Here is a 17,542-nt window from a genome sequence, read left to right as displayed (position 1 = left end):
GTGGATTTTTATTTTTTTATACTTAAATTTAGCTTGTATTATAATTATTTAATAAATATAAAAAATATTAAAGTTCATAATCATTGGTTAAGTTTAAAAAATAGCTAAAGTGGTGAACAACAACGAATGAACGAACCAAGCCCAATCGGAAGCGCTGAACACCCGTTTACGAAGAAACAGTTTTTCGGCTCATCACTCATCATTTATTTCAGAATTAAATTTTGCTATAAGATAACAACACTTGGAGGTGTAATTGAGTATAGAGTAGGGATTAATTGAAGCAGAAATGTATCACAAGTGCAGGCTACCCGTGGTGCAAAGCGACGCAGGCGCGTTAATACCCACATCGCAGTCTCGTACTTTCTATCACTAGGGACACCCGTTCTGATCTCGCCGGTTCCCGCGCGATCTCTAACGAAAATTAAATGGTACTTTTAAAAGACGTAGTCTTTGTCATAGCGCGTTTAAAAATTTATAATACTGTTCCGACTTTGAGAACTTTAGCAGTGAAGTGATTTTAACGGTCTTTAGTATTTGCTGCTTTTGTGTTCGCAAAGTGTATTGTTTTTTTAAGTGTTGCCAAGTGTTACGAAAAATTAAACGGGACTCGGAGTGATTAATTTGCTGAGTTGGGAAGTTGAAAACAGTTTTGCGGCTATTCAATATGCCTTTGTATTAAGGACTGCTATTGTAAAGCAACATTATTTCAAAAAGTGATAAAAGCCAAGTAAGCAAAATTCTTTTATACAATACTATTCTTAAGAACTATTTCAATATTTCTTTATAAAGTAAATATATTTTCATACATATTTTATAGTTTTTTATCACATATATTTTATTAAATTGAGATGAAATTTAAGCTGCAAGAGTTTGTTACAAAATACACATATATATTTTTTAATTATGTGTTTCATACGCTGCTCGGGTTTTTAAGATTTCTTTATCTCTCTTAGCATGAGGTCGTATGTCATATATGTAATTCTTTTTATCTCTACAAGTCTAACTTGATGTCGTAGTATTTGCGTGACTTAAACGTTAGTGTTTTTGAAAACATTACGCTATATTTTTTATTTAGAAAAAAACAAGGCTAAATATAAATATGTTATGTGTAAATAATTATAGTTTCATATTAAAACATTTTAAAGATTAATATTATTATTGATGTTTTTTTTTTATACAAGAATTGATACATCAAGTGATGTATCAATTTAAACATTTTAGGTTAAAGAATTCTTATTTTCCTACTTATGTAAAATTCCTGCTGTTAACTGACTATCGTATAAAAAAATATTGTAGTTGTTGTTTTTATCTAAATAACAATTTTCGCGTGGGTAGGCTACACGAATCTTGTTATAAAAAGTTACCTTTTTCCACTAATTTACTTTATATACCACTAATTTTAACATGTATAAAAAATACACAAACCCAACTACGCACGCAGTCTACGCATTTCGGCACTACGTACGTACAATGGTAATTTATATCAAAATTATTTCTTAAATGAGAATTCATCATAAATATTATCTTTGTTCTCTATAGATATTTTTAATTTAATGATAAAACAAAATAGAGAAGCTAATTCTAAACAGAAATCCGAAATGAGCCAATTTTAAATAGAAAATGCAAATGATTTAGTAGAATTAAAAAAAAAAACTTAATTTTTAATACGATTTAATATTAACGTTTGTTCTCAGCTCGCCTACTTTTTTATCGTGTGCATGGCTGTTGCGCTATATCTTTTCCATTTGTAAACTGGTATTAATGATACCATCACTTTACAGGGCTTTGTGCAAGCTCATTTGGATATATACCACCCACTCATCACATATTCTAACGCAAAACAGCAGTACTTGATATTGTTGTGTTCCGGTTTGAAGGGTGAGTGAGCCAGTGTAATTACAGGCACAAGGGACATAACATCTTAGTTCCCAAGGTTGGTAGCGCATTGGCGATGTAAGCGATGGTTAACATTTCTTACAATGCCAATGTCTATGGGCGTTGGTGACCACTTACCATCAAGTGGCCCATATGCTCGTCCGCCAACCTATATTATAAAAATAAAACACAAGCAAGGTACCTTAATTAAAAAAAAAACATCTAAGAATAGAATTGGAGTGCAAAATGATAATTGATAGGTGTCGACTCTAAAAATAATACAGTTATTTTTAGAGTCGACGCCTATCAAGGCAAGTAAAACAGAATTACGAATCTTCTAAAATAATTGTTTACTGATTCCGAAATTAACCTGTTTAAGGATGCTTGTAAATCACAGCTAAAGCTCATTTATCTTCTATGTAATAAAAATATATTTTTTTTAGTTTAAGCGAACCTACAGGTAAATAATTATTACGATTAAAGTCTGTTTTAATTATTTTTTTTACAATATTTAAATATATATGTTATTTTTGAATGTTTTCAACAGTTTTTTCTTCGGTGCTTGTAGTGCTACTATTATTGTACTACAAGCTGAAAGCACAACTTCAATCTCGTAAATAAAATACTGACATCAACATACTCGATGCAACAATATCTTATTCCAATAGTAGCATAAATAAACTCGACGGGTATATTGCATTCGTCTCGGGTTCGCGAACAAAGAATTCAAATTTCAAAATAACTCATTTCAAATATAAAATATTTTCAAGTTGTAGTCTAATAAGATAACAGTACTCTTTTTAATATGGTTCATTATTTATTAGACTATATATCTGTATTTATCTTTCAACTTATATTTATCTTTTACATTATGTGTGTGGAGTTTATCATTATTGCTTTTTTAATTTAAAATAAATAAATGACAATAGGGCCACATGATAGTAAGTGGTCATCACCGCCCCAAGACATTGGCACTGTAAGAAATATTAACCATCTCCAATGCGCTTCCAACCTTGCAAACCAAGATTTTATGTCTCTTGTGGTTGTAATAACACCTTTCAAATCGGAACACAAACATATTAAGTATTGCTGCTTGGTGGCAGTATACGTGATGGGAATTGAAGAAATAAAATTCATAATAAAAAAATAGGCGGGTCTACCTCATCAGTTATTCTTCCTCTAAACATTCCTACGTTGTACTTCTTCTTGAAGGGTGAGTGAGCCGGTGTAATATCGCACAAGTGCATAAGGAATTAAACATCTCCTTGGTTGGTGAAGCATTGACTGTGTAATGAGCCGTTTATTTTTGGATTTTTAATTTGATTCTATGATTACAGATCATAACTATTTGTTAAATAATACATTTCTAAAATAATACTCGCTTAAGTTGTTAATTTTATTCAATTAATTATTCATGCCACGTAAAAGTTAGATAACTTTTAAATTACATAATGTTTTTTTTTAAGGTTTCTTTTTCTTTAGAAATTAGTGGTTTTGTAATTTCAATACAATAGAATTATTTTTCTGCTGTGTTTCTATTAAGTTTCAATTTAACTTTAATAGTCCTTAGGCAAATAATTTAATTGAAAAAAAAAAAAAAAAACAAAACAATCGCTATTAAATTCACAGTGGTAGCTTAATTTAGGATTTAAGTGTTATTATATACAAGGTCATCCTGGTTTAAAAAAATATTGTTCAAATTTATTTAAATATATTTGTATTTTTAGTGTAAAATATGAATATATTTAACATTAAATAAAAACAATCGATTAAATCACTTCTTAAAGTGTGTAAATTATATTAAAATAAACGCTTAAGCTACTAAATTAATTCTACTCATCACATTCTTTGAATGCACTAAAAGTATTTTTTACAGAAGAATTTGTTGTTTCAATAAAACTATCCGAAGTTAAAATGGAAAAAGCGGCTGAGAAAGGTCTGCGAGAAAGATTAAACACAAGTTTCAATTCTTATTTAAATCGAACAAAAACTATTATGTATACTGAATGATATCAGCAAGTTATACGTTCACTCATAGAAATCATAATGATTTAAGTTTTGAGTTATGTCTTTATTTTTTTTAGTCTTTTTTCATGCTTATGCATTGCATGCACTCAGTCTTATTATCATGAGAATAATAAATAATCTTTTTATCGTTAAGCAGAAGAACTTTATAGCTGTATTCCAGTTTGAATGGTGAAGGAGCCTAAAATTATTGGCAGAATCTTCGACCTTATTATATTGAAATGCTCATAACTTAAGTTACTAGCCTAGTTCACGGGGTTCTACAATATAAATTATAAATTAATTATCGGTAGCAGTTTGGATTTTAGAATTAGGCAGGGCTATCATCCGATTCATCAATTTTTCGAAAAGAATAGACTAATTCTAATTAATTTTGGCATATAATTCGATAATAACGTGAAAGAGATTGCTGTTTTTGAAAATAAGAAATTGAATACACACTGATGCGATGCGATTAAAATATACACGCGAGCAAATAGACGATATATAGCAGATATATTTTCTACAATACAACACATGCTTATTGGCCCAAATATTTTTTTATACTTAGACATGTGTGGCATTTTTTCGTATATAATAAATAGTCAATAATAACAGTAAAATATAATATCACAACGAAATACATAAAACTTGTATAGCTTTTAATTTATAGCCATCTAGTTTAGATGTCGTCAAGTAATATTACATTTTCATAATATATATTATAGTGGATTTCGTTTGAGAAAACATTCGTTTGAACTATTTACATTTTTCAATATTAAATTGTAAAAAATAAGTACAAGCTTCTATATGCTAGACTATTGTAATCAGTTTTTTTATCCTGTGTTGATGATGCACATTAATGCATGCCTCGTTCGTATTGCAGAGTTAACCTTTTTTTCCTTTATTTCAATTCACAGTTTTCTATGACTGAGCCTCCATCAGTTGCAAGGGATGTAATATATTTAATTTCTTGATTGGCAGCGCATTGATAACAAGAATATATTAAAATATCTTAGTGTGATATCTATGGTGACACATTTGGCGGTATACATTCCTGTTCCACATTTAAAAATACAAATTGACATGACTCCATCTATATGTTTTTTTTACTAGTTATTCTAGTATTATTAATAGCCCAAGACGATATTAAAGTCACTGTCATAATGTTTCTGATAGATAAAATTAAACTGAAGGAAATTGCGTTTGAATTTTTGTAAGTGTTACTAATACCAACTGGGTCGACATAACGACTCGCTTATGCTTATATCTAGGCCAAGAAAGGTCTCGAGTTCCCAGCCAATATTTGCTTTGTTCAGATTTTGGCATCTATCCTTGAGAGCTGTCCACGCCAATAAAGAAATTCAAAAGAGATGGGTGTAGCTTTAAAGACAGATAAGGCATGCTCCAATTGCATACGATATGGGTGAAGAAATTTGAGAGTCAGGGATTTATTGAAAATATTAGTCATAATATGTATTTATTATTTTATTTTATAATTAGCTTCTACTATCATATATATAAGAGCATTGTATGCTTTCTACATACACAAGTATCTTACCTCGTCGTACCTTTTGCGTTGGTCTTTGTTAAGCTGTAAAAAAAGAAATATTTTGTTTGTATGAAAAAACTAATTTCTAAATAACACTAATATTTGTTTCAGTCCGATATATATAATTAATAATTATATTAAAATATAGAGATGACACTATTGGGATGTTTTATTTTAATGCAATTTTCAAGTGAGTAATAACAAGTGAAGTGGTTTCTGGATCGTAAATGTAATCTTTATGTAATTTCTAAAAAACACCTAAGTATATATTTCATTTCAAGCTATTCTCCTAAAGTGTTGCCTTATTTTTCTAAATAGCGTCGCCGGCATAATCTATCAACGTCTAGAGATTTCTAGAAGACCGGAACACTTTAGGTCTGGGAGTCGGTTACTCTTTAATAATTCATAGATGATTGATTATTATTTCTTCGCAGTATCATTTCATATATTAAATGTAACCAAGTAAAATAATAGTGTCTTTATATTTGCTTTTAGTCATAAATAAAAACATTTATGATAATACAAAAAACAATAAGGTTACCATTTTCAGGAAAGAATAGCCAAGTATGGAAAACGTATCGTGCATAAGTTTTGAGCCAACAGTCATGTGCATTCTCTAATTCGTTACTCACATCACCCGATAGCAAGACAACGATACGACTAGAAAGAGGCGCAAAAGCAACAATTTTTTACTTTTCGAAGCAAAGGAGTCCCTGCTTCCAAAACCTTGGAAGGCGCTTGGAGGCTTATATCTATACTAAACGTATTTATAAAATGTGAAAGCAACTGTGTCTGTTACGCTTTGGCCAAATCACTAAAGCATATTTTGATGAAATTTGTTATGAAGAAAACTTGAATCCCAAGGAAGGACAATGGCTACTTTTATGAACCTAACACCTCTTCTCTCACTGACACGCGAACGAAAACTAATATCCTATATAAAAGATATACTCTGTAGTACACAGCATATCACACAGTTTTGGAGTCAATTCAAACTCGAGACAAAATAAATATTTGGTTTTCCTGTCTGGAGTTAATGCTTGAGCAATAGCCAAGAGTTAAACGATTGACAGTATTACTCTCCTGTTATTCAAGTAAGTTTTGAAATTAGTGGAGTAATGGTCGCTCTCTCGATGAGTCGGATTGCTGTTCCAATAGACTATAAGAGTAGAAATATCACCAAAGTTTTCTTACGTACTTGTGCTCATTGTAAAACTCTTATAAATGAGGTAGTGAAAAGGTAGTGTCCATTGAAAATAGCAGCCGTTGCTAACATAAGTAAAGAGGAAATCATAATATATACAAGAAATAACTTTGTAACACATTGTTGTATTATCTGACGAGCAAATTTTTAACTCTTTATCTTCAGCTTAAAAATACATTAGCACCGTCAACGCTTATAACCAAAATACGATAATGGCGTGAAGACGGCTAATGTACGTGAATATACTAAATTTAACAATCGCCTGCCATTTTTCGATATCTATTTTTTTATGTTTGATTTTTGACTATGAATATAAATATACTTTGCATTGTCAGAAATCGAAACATGTTTATCATTTTTTTTCGCTTGATTTAAAACTTCATTTAACTCAATAGGAATTTTATAACAAAATCACAGATTTCCATTTCGCTTTACCGTTTTCATGTTTGAAAATTTCATTCAGACGCGAGTGGATTAGAAACGCCGAGATTTTGAATTTAATTAAATTTGTTGCAAAAGTGAGTTTCGCTTTTTATTTCAATTATTATTATTCTTTTCTTGTTATACATACAGTTTACGTTTATTTTCAAGTAGCTATGTTTAATTTAACACTTAATTGAATCTTTTGTTACTTTCGAACGACTTTAAATCAATTCATACTAAAATGATATATAACTTCGATTGTTCGCAAAAAGCTATTGTTACGCAGAAGATTTCAATATTCTTAATTCGAAAAACTCAACATCGCCTTTGATGTTTGAAGAAAACATATATTATGAGAATAAATCTGTAAGAAATTAACATCGATTTACTCATTAAATAAAATTTATAATATATACATCGTTAACAACACGCTATGCAAAAAAGACGTTTCTGTTTATGTAATTACATTTACAACACATTAAGACATTTTACAAAAAAATATATGTATAACTCCGGCTTATAAATAAGTGTCACATAAAACATGTATGATATTTATGGATAAATAGAAAGACGGACGTAGAGGAGGATGGGATAAAACGGACGGTTAAGGTAATTTGCCTTTTAATGTTAGGCAACAATAAACAACAAAAACTTTATTTTTTTAATCCATTCAATCAGAATGAAAAAAATTTAACTTTTTGGAACTAGATGATATATTTTTTTAAATGTCTGTAAATCTGTGACTAAATATTTGTTTTATGTATCTAACGTTCTTTTTTACTAAGGCACACATCAGAACTCCTTGCCGACAAAAAATATAAGAATAACAACACACAATCATACCTCACCATTATAGAACAATGGAAATTAAAATTGAATCTCTTTAACAATAACAATATAAATAATAGTGAATTGATTTCTGGCTGAATTAAATTTTTTTGGTATTTTAAATAATAAGAATATTTGGGTCAATACGACAAATAAAGAATGACTTCACAACATATTATTTCTGACGCTAATTTTAAACGTTTTAAGCTAAAATGTTTTTTCACATATTCTGTGTATATTATTGAATGTTTTCACCGAATTATGAAACGCTTTTGATAATTATTATTCCACTGTAAAAATACATATCACTCAGTTTGAAAAACTGTTTCTCTGAACGGTGCTTTACCGTATGACCAGCGCGTTAGGAAGAGCGTACTCATAATTAATACAGAAATTATGTATAAAACTTAATTAGCACTAAAAATAAAAAAATAATGTAATTGTATTCAAAATTTTATTTAAAAATTTTAAGCAAGTCAAATATGTTTAAATATGAACACTGGCTGCAAAAGTAACTTGAAAATATATAAATATTATTTTACTTTTTAAATTCAGTGTACAAGCCGGGGGATTTCAAGCTGTTTTTATTGGTTTTACTAAAATTATATTTTATATAATAAATACGAGAAGCATGCTTGCAATACCAGCTCACAATTACCAATTATAAATAAGGGCAATTACAAGCACTTATTAAGAAAAGTGCAAATTGGTCATGGTTATTATCGATGATCTATTTGATTTGGGAATAAATGTATACTTTTGGGAACAGAATTTTTTATTACTATTCTGAACATAGTCAAATTCCATGAGATTTGTATGAATTATCTCGGTATTGCTTTTGAACATCTATAATCGTTTGTTAAATTTAGTCTGTGCGTTTTCAATTATTCCACCGTTTTCTTCTTTCGATATATCTTATTGTACTTTCATGAGAGGCTCTTACTATGGTAAGCCAGTTACGGTTACTGGATACATTTTTTATAACACTCAATATTTCAAAAGGATCAAAGTGTTGTTCGAATTCTAATAATTTCAGCCAGTGCCAAAGCTACTGATTTTTATTGATGCAATAATTCTATGAAATTGTTAAATGTTATCAATTGTTTAGAATTCTGGTTATGACAAATAAATTTTCGACGGAAATTTTCGGAAATTCTTTGATTATTTTTATTTATCTAATTATTTTTTTATCTATATATATTACATTATATTGTTATTACATTTTGTTAATGAAATTGTGTTTTGTTTGGGTTTTGATCTCCTGTGAATTAATGCAGGTTGCTATTTTTTTATCTATTGCTTGTCGTAGTAAGCCATAATTTGTCTTGTGGTACACTCAAACTATTGATATAAATTCCCACAACATCGTATTTTGTTATCGCAATTTCAACATTAATTTCATTGCATTCATTCGATTGATTATTTGATATCTTCCTTTTATTTTATATATGAAGTTATATAATTATATTTTGGTAAATAAAAGTAACGAATTTGTATATAACACGCATCTTTATTTTCCCCACTCTCCTCTAATACATATATGTTTGTGGTTCCCTAGAGTAAAGCAACTAATTCAACGCGGTCAAAATCCTGACTTACACGAATTTGTCATAGTGTAACATAAAATAGAATATATAAACCATTCAAACCGTTCTATTTTTCATAGGGATACGAATATGTTATACTGCTTATGTTTTCTGTTTTGACCCAATGACGTTGAAACGGAAACATTCATTCATTTTAAATAATTGAGAATTAATTTCAATTTTATTTATTTCGATGCATGCTTATTTTATTTTATTTTTTAATTTTTGTTAATAGAAGTTATTGAAATGAATTCGATTTTAAAAATATAAGCTCGACATAGAAGTTCAAACTATTTATCAATCAAGGCTTTTTAACGCTAAAACCACTAAATTACTAATTAGTGGATTATGGTTTACGGGCTAATAAGGTCCTAATGCTATATAGTCAGAGAGAAAATCCTAAAAAAATCATGACTTTTCACAGGAAATTTGTACTCTATATGTTTGTTTCTTAATATGTTTTTATGTATTTTTATTGTGATCAATTATTTTGGATAGACAAATGGCCGTTTCTAATTTTGCGCAATAGTAAGATGTTGACGAAATGAACAGCAAGCAGCTATTCAGATCATACATAAAATATTATAAATTTAAAACAAAATTTATTGTTTTGACATATATGTTAAACAAATTTTGATGAAATAAACAAAAAAAATAATTGCGAAACTTAACGAAAGTCGTCTTAAATAAATCACTCATAAAAGAGCTAAGTATGTATTCCACATGAATAAAATCGTGGATTGAAAACTTTCTAATAAATAAATAAAAATAGTTTAGACGCGACGTTTATTATTAAATTTAGCTTTGGTGACGTGACCGTATTGCCGAACAGTTGCTCGTGTCATAAACAATAATATAAGAACACTGAATAGTACCTCATAAAACAAATGGGAAACAAAACTCACGTTATCGTCTCTTACTTTCAGAAATATCTTCTTCTTGTATAATATTACATATTATGTATCTATCAATGTATACTAGTAGATACGAACTTGTATTTTTTTGCATATTCTTATTGTTTTCATTGATTGCGAAGCATATCCGGCTCAAAGGACCACTTTTGGATTAAAAATCTCTAGATCTAAATCTAAATCTCTAGACAACTCTAGACATTGGCACAAGCCAATGGTTAAATGAGTAATCAATTGGTTTGCATTAATCGTGTAAAATAATATTTAAAAACACAATTTTTTTCTTTTTGTTCCACAAAGTCCGATTTCTATTCTAAATTATATTAGAACCCGACCATTTCTTGGAGCGTGATTGAATAGCAATACAAGCAAACTAGTATTTATAATATATATTTATGATATAGATTATTTTAATAGCAATACGTGTTTTAACACAAATATTTTATATTTTTTACACGATAAATATAACTTCAACATAATTAAAACTGCACAGGTACAATTGTGTGGTCGTGTCGTTGATATATCATTAAAGATAACATGTATTTTTTTATAATATAAAACAATAACTCAAATTTTATAATAAAAACGAACAGAACAAATATTATTTAAGATGTAAATTTTTAAGCCACGCTGTTGAAGAAATTGATTTATTAAAGACTATTTGAACAATGTTTCAATAAACTCAGTGGTTTACAGTTGACAAACAATATTTAGTGTTTTTTACTCAGTATCGATGATAATACTCGCAACGTCCGATTAATTCACAAATCAAACATTTTTGGATTAATTGATTTTGAGATTGGAACGTATATAAAGATTGCTGATTACAAAAGTTGTACTTTTGTTTGTGTATACATGTTCGATAAATATTTTTTTATATGGTAAAAGAAATCCTTCAAACATCGATATGCCTGAAGTGGTTCTCGAAGTCTATACAAAAATGATTGATGGCCATCGAATCGACGGTACTTTACGCTGAGAGAGTTATTACGGGGCTCACTCACTTTGCACTTTTATACTAATAAGACGTTTGATAAATCGATCTGCATTATCAACTTTAACGTATATTTTAAAAGTGTTTCAGCAGCTATTAACTCTTTTCGTCTTAATTAAGTCAACACTGATGAAATTATATATAATAATGTCCTCCAGACCGATTTCGGCCACGGTGGCCAATCTCAAGCCAGATTAGCCAACTACGCAGGAGATATTATAGAGCACAAGTGTGTGCGCAAAACAAAGGTGCACTCTCTATTCCCTAACTCTCATAATCCGACGGGACGGCAATCCGACACAACCGGAAATAGTTCACGCGCAGGACCAACGGCTTTACGTGCTTTCCGAGGCACGGGAGTGTACACACTTCCAACTTCCATACTCCGGGCTGCTACTGAGAACTTTCTGACAGAAAAACCCAATAACTTTTTATTTGCCCGACCTGGGAATTGAACCCAGGTCCTTCGGGTCTGCGGCCTTACAATTTTTTTTTTTTTATAGAATGGAAGGTGGACGAGCGTATGGGCCACCTGATGGTAAGTGGTCACCAAACGCCCTTAGACATTTGCATTGTAAGAAATGACAACCATCGCTTATAGCCAATGCGCCACCAACCTTGGGGACTAAGATTTTATGTCCCTTGTGCCTGTAATTACACTGGCTCACTCACCCTTCAAACCGGAACACAACAATATCAAGTATTGCTGTTTTGCGGTAGAATATCTGATGAGTGAGTGGTACCTACCCAGACGAGCTTGCACAAAGCCCTACCACGAGTAAGTACATCAAGCCACTAGACCAACGAGGCAGTCAAATTATATACTATTTGATAGAATACATAATATCAAACACGCTGAATATATTGCAGTTATAAAATGTTTAATAAGAAATACATTTAAAAGATTTGTTTAAAGTCATATTAAGATATTTTATTATACTTAAATGACAGAAATCATAAAATTAAATCACGTGATGACCTTCTTATACAAAATGATATTCTTAATAATAAAAGTTAATGTTTGTGGATTCCTAAGTTATTCATACGATTGTGATGAAATTTTGTTACGTTATTTGAAACTCAGAAATGTTACCCTGACTCAAAGTACCAAGATTATTTATTGGTAAGTTTGTTTTTCAATTTTACCTCAGCTAGTTTAAAATATAAACTATACAGGTAAGGCATAGTTCAAATACTATATCGCATCGAAATTGAAGATGTCTAGATTTCTAAGATAAATATAAGTTGAAAGTTTACCATTTTTCAACAGGATTGAAAAATCTAGATAAGATACATAAATATTCGTAGTAAAATTTTTGACCTAAAATTATTTTGTTACACGTTTGTTACTATAATATTATTCGTCTATTATTTATACACTTTTAATTATTTTCAGTTTAATAATTTTTAAATATATATATAAATATTTTATATAAAAATTTGAAGAATATTTTAATGCTTATATCCAAATGCACAACGTGACCGTTTTATTCGTGTAATAAATAATACAAGTTTAAACCAACATTATAATTATTCACTAATTACGATAAACCTCAATACAACGATGGTGTTATGTATTACAGCGATATCCCCAGTTAAATTATTTAATAGATAGGAAAACAACACTTGAATACGGAATGCGGTTGGTAATAAAATATTTCCGCGAATAACTCAATTCGAATAAATCGCTTGAAAAGTTTAACCACGCTTTTGTTTCAGGAACGAGAGAATTATATACAATGTTCAGGATTTTTTTTTGTTAATTCGTGTACAATCGGAATTTATAATTACATAGTTGTGTTAAATAACTCTGTTACATTTTTATACAAAAGAGTGGCCCAGACTGAAAGTGAAAACTTTTCATGTCATTATTCATATACAACATAAAACCTTTTTATGTATTTATGGATTGTATCATCGTCAGATGTCTCTCAATGTTAAAAATAAATTTTATGGAACGTTAATATGCAAAAGCTCAAGCAAAACTTGGGACAACTTTTCTATTTATAAGAAGAAGTTAGATTTGCAAGTATTATTTTATATCAAAAGTAGGCAGACAGGCAATTGAGCCACCTAATAGTAAGTTGTAACTACCGTCCACAAATATTGCCGCCGTGCTAATAATTATCCCTTATATCTCTAATGCACCATCAATCTTCGAAACTAAAATGTTATGTCCCTTATGTGCCTGTAGTTACACTGGCTCATTTACCATTCAAACCGGAGCACGACAATACTAAGTACTGCTGCTTAGCGGTAAAATATGTAACAAGTGGGTGGTACATACGCATGGACTGTCACATAGCCCTACCATTAGTGCATGTGTAATATATACCAAGTATAGATTAAATAATTTTCATCAAATCAATTTAATCATGAATAGCTTAGATGTTTGTAATTCAATACTTACTTTAAAAACTTTTAGGTTATTCTTAATCTCTAGATACATGAACTTTCAGTATTCCTATTGTAAAAAAATGAACTATACTGATTGTATAGAGCTTCATCAAAGAACAAATTGTAAACTCATCGGAAAATGCTAAACTCAAATACCAAAAACTAACTTCAGTTCAGACGCTTCATTGATTCTTGCATCCTTTAACTATTAAACTATAACATGTTAATTCTCTTTAATTTTGGATTTCTTTTGATTATAATTTTCTTCATTCATGATAATATGGATGGATGTGGTAAAAATATTGGAGCGTGTTAGGACAAACGTAAGTTTTAACGAACCCCTTAGTAACTTTGAAATAAATTATAATAATCACTGGCTGAGGTAGCTCAGAGGTTAGAGCAAGTGATTTTTAACTGATGTTTGCGGGTTAAGACCAGTCAAACACCTCTAAATTTTCATGTGTATACCAACCCTCATTGGAACAGCGTGATGGAATAAGCTTCATACCTTCTCCTCAAATGGAGAAGAGCCCTTAGCCTAGCAGTGGTACATTCATAGACTGTTATTTTATTTATTAAATTAACATTCACAATGTGAAAATATAATATAATTTAAATATGAAAAAAAACGCAGTACATTGTACCTACCGATTACTACCATAATAGGTCAAAATAGTGATAGGTCTTCATGCGAGTCTGGGTAGGTAAAACTCACTCATCATATATTCAACTGCCAAGTAGCAATCCGTAATCCGTAACAGCCTGTGAATGTCCCACTGCTGGGCTAAAGGCCTCCTCTCCTCTTTTTGAGGAGAAGGTTACTAAGTAGCAATACTTAGTATTATTGTGTTCTGGTGTGTAGCATGAACGAGTTAATGTAACCAAAGGCACAAGTGACATAACATCTTTGTTCTCAAAGGTTAGTGGAGCAACGCTTGTGCGGTGGTAGATAAAATAAACAAAACCTAAATAAGTTTGTTTGGAGAATTTTTTTCGTAATATAAAAAAGCTATTCTCTTGCAAACAATTAATGGAAAAAAGTCGTTAAATTTGATAAACTTGAAGGTATGAAATATTTGTATATTTTTAAAATTTGTGAAGAAAAAACCTGTTTATACGTTTTTTTATATGTATGTTCGTTACCGCATATACTTTTATGTTATGACTAAAATTCAAAGTTGTAATATTTCAGTTAACTGTATTAAAATAACTCAATATTCTATTTTATTTAAGTACAACCAAACATTTGCTAATAGAGCAATTTTATATTTGAAACACATATTTTCAATGATTATCACACGAATTTCAAGCCTCAAGTCTCACGCCACACGCCTATGCAAAATAATGCATAGTCTCATGAATAATTGTTTTTCAACATTCTTATTATATTTGTTGAAAATGGAAATAAATGTTTACATTCATTTCACGTTACATCTTCTTTGAAGCTAAATAGTTTTCATCTTTATTGCCATCATTCTATTTCACATGCTAAAACCTTGGTTTCTTTTCATTGATCATGTAATTTCTATTTTCTAAAATACATTAACTCTTTAGTAAGAAATGTCCAGGTTGAAACCTGGCCATAATAAACTTACTTAATAAAATTACTTTCCCATTTTTAATATTAGTAAATATACAAAAAAGGGACGTTTTCTTGTTGTAATGCCAAACTAAAAAAAAAAACTAATCGCATTTTAGCCCGCTTAAAATTATATTCAGGTGAAAAGCTCGAATTTTATATTCTCGTATTAGAATAAATGACGAAAAATGACATTTTAAAGTAAGTAGGTCGTGCAAATAATGAATAAGGCTGTGACTTAACAGAGACGGTCACCGCAAGTATGATGGATAACGAAGGAAGTCATCTGTCTTGTTTACGCGGACGCCGACAAATTGGTACATCCCCGCGAACGGTAATGGCACTAATATTTTATGCAGGTCCACTGAAATTCCAGGTGAACGTAGAATAAAAATAACTTTATTATAAAATAATATTTTTTACGAAAATTAATGATGAAGATCATTCAGTTTCTTAAATATATTTGTAATGTCATCTGAATTTTATAAATTATTCATAAACCTTAATACGAGTCGATTTATATCATTTATCAAATAAAATTAATCCTTTACATAAAGTAAAATATAATACATAAATGAAATCAATTTCATTAAATTTGATAGCTTGTAAGTTTGTTTAAATAAATTTAAGGTACAGCGACGTAAAGATAAATCAAGTAGGAGACGTTTTTGCATTTGAAGTAGTATTTATACAGTAGCTAAAACCGAAATAAACCAGTTTAAGCTAGCTAGTAACGTTAGTGTAATTTTCAAATATGCGAGAAAGTGAATATTAACGCCGCAAAGAAAAGGTAACAATAAATATGAATGCTATAATGACATTAGTTGAGCATACAATAATTAATTTTAGAGAAATTAAGAATCATTTGTTTGTATATTTATTCTATTGAAGAGGAAAAGTAATTTTAGTGTAGAGTGTCGACTCGGCCAGACAATATAAGAACGAATTATAATTTAGATATATGATTTATGAGATGAAAGCGAAGATGAGGATGACTATAATATATACAAATGTGTTACATTTAATATGTATAACGGTTCTTTTTATCTGCTGACGTTGCACTACTACAAACACAAAAACGTCTCCAAGCTGATGTACTGCACATACATTATTCACACGTGAGTTAGTTAGTTCTCAATTATTATTCGAAGTATCTGCTAATAATTCTATTATATTATGTACTACGAACCAAGCCGATGGCCTGAACCGGTGATCGTGGGTTCTAACCCAGGCAAGCACCACTGAATTTACATGTGCCTTATTTATGTTTATAATTCATCTCGTGCTTGACGGTGAAGGTGAAAACATCGTGAGAAAACCTGCATGTGTCTAATTTGATTGAAATTCTGCCACATGTGTATTCTACCAACCCGCATTGGAGCAGCGTGGTGGAATAGGCTCCAAACCTACTTCTCAAAAGGGAGAGGAGGCTTTAGCCCAGCAGTGGGACATTAACAGGCTGTTACTGTTACTGTACTGTTACTGTTACTGTTATGTACTACGAATAGTAATATTTATATCGTATTGCTATTTTAACTTTCAAAGTTCCGATAACAACTTCGCTCAAAATCGAATAGCCATTTTTTAACAAATCAATAATAAATGGCAAAAATTAGTACAAATTAATGTACTGTTAGAAATATCTTCCGACGGTGCGTGGCCTAGAGACTTGATCACGTGATGGTCATCGTGGTGGGAACTGGCCCTGCCGAGCTCATCGGCCGGCCAGGCTGCTTTTACTCACTTCTGCTTGGACTCTCGGTTGTGGCGGATATCTCATAAATAATACTTCAGTTGCTCAGTCTTGATTCCTTTGTATAGAACAAAGGAATCAAGACTGTCTTTTGTGTCTAAATTATATGTGTCGATTTACGTTTAGCTTATTGTTGTATAGTTGTTTTGATTTATCTCTTTAAAAAACCTATTACCATCTTTATTTCTAATAGTACCACAATTTATGCAAAGTTAACAAAAAAGTTTTCATTAAATTAAAAGTGTACATTCGTGAATAGAAAGCTTACTAGGGCCAAACTGCTTTACATTCGATTACTACGTAATTTTACAAGAACAAAAATACTTTGCACCAAAAATTGAAATGTTTTTTTTTAAGTGACATTTCTAAGCGACAGCCAGTCGATAATCGATAAGTGAACGAGAATTAGTAGTAAAATTTTAAGTAGGCGTCTCGA

At 30.2% G+C, this 17,542-nt stretch overlaps 1 protein-coding gene across 1 annotated transcript in view; it reads left to right on the top strand.

The window, feature by feature from the left end:
* The first annotated feature begins 361 nt into the window (after window positions 1-361).
* The window catches only part of LOC126771339 (zwei Ig domain protein zig-8-like), a 40,732-nt gene continuing 23,551 nt past the window's right edge, over window positions 362-17,542 (top strand). Inside the window, exon 1 of the mRNA XM_050491189.1 lies at window positions 362-727. The gene's annotated coding sequence lies outside the window, so the exon portion shown is untranslated. The remainder of the gene's footprint in view (window positions 728-17,542) is intronic.

Source organism: Nymphalis io, chromosome 10 (assembly GCF_905147045.1).
Source record: "Nymphalis io chromosome 10, ilAglIoxx1.1, whole genome shotgun sequence".
Taxonomy (NCBI): domain Eukaryota; kingdom Metazoa; phylum Arthropoda; class Insecta; order Lepidoptera; family Nymphalidae; genus Nymphalis; species Nymphalis io.
Note: the sequence above shows the minus strand (reverse complement) of the source record. Positions and strands in the feature narration are given on the sequence as shown.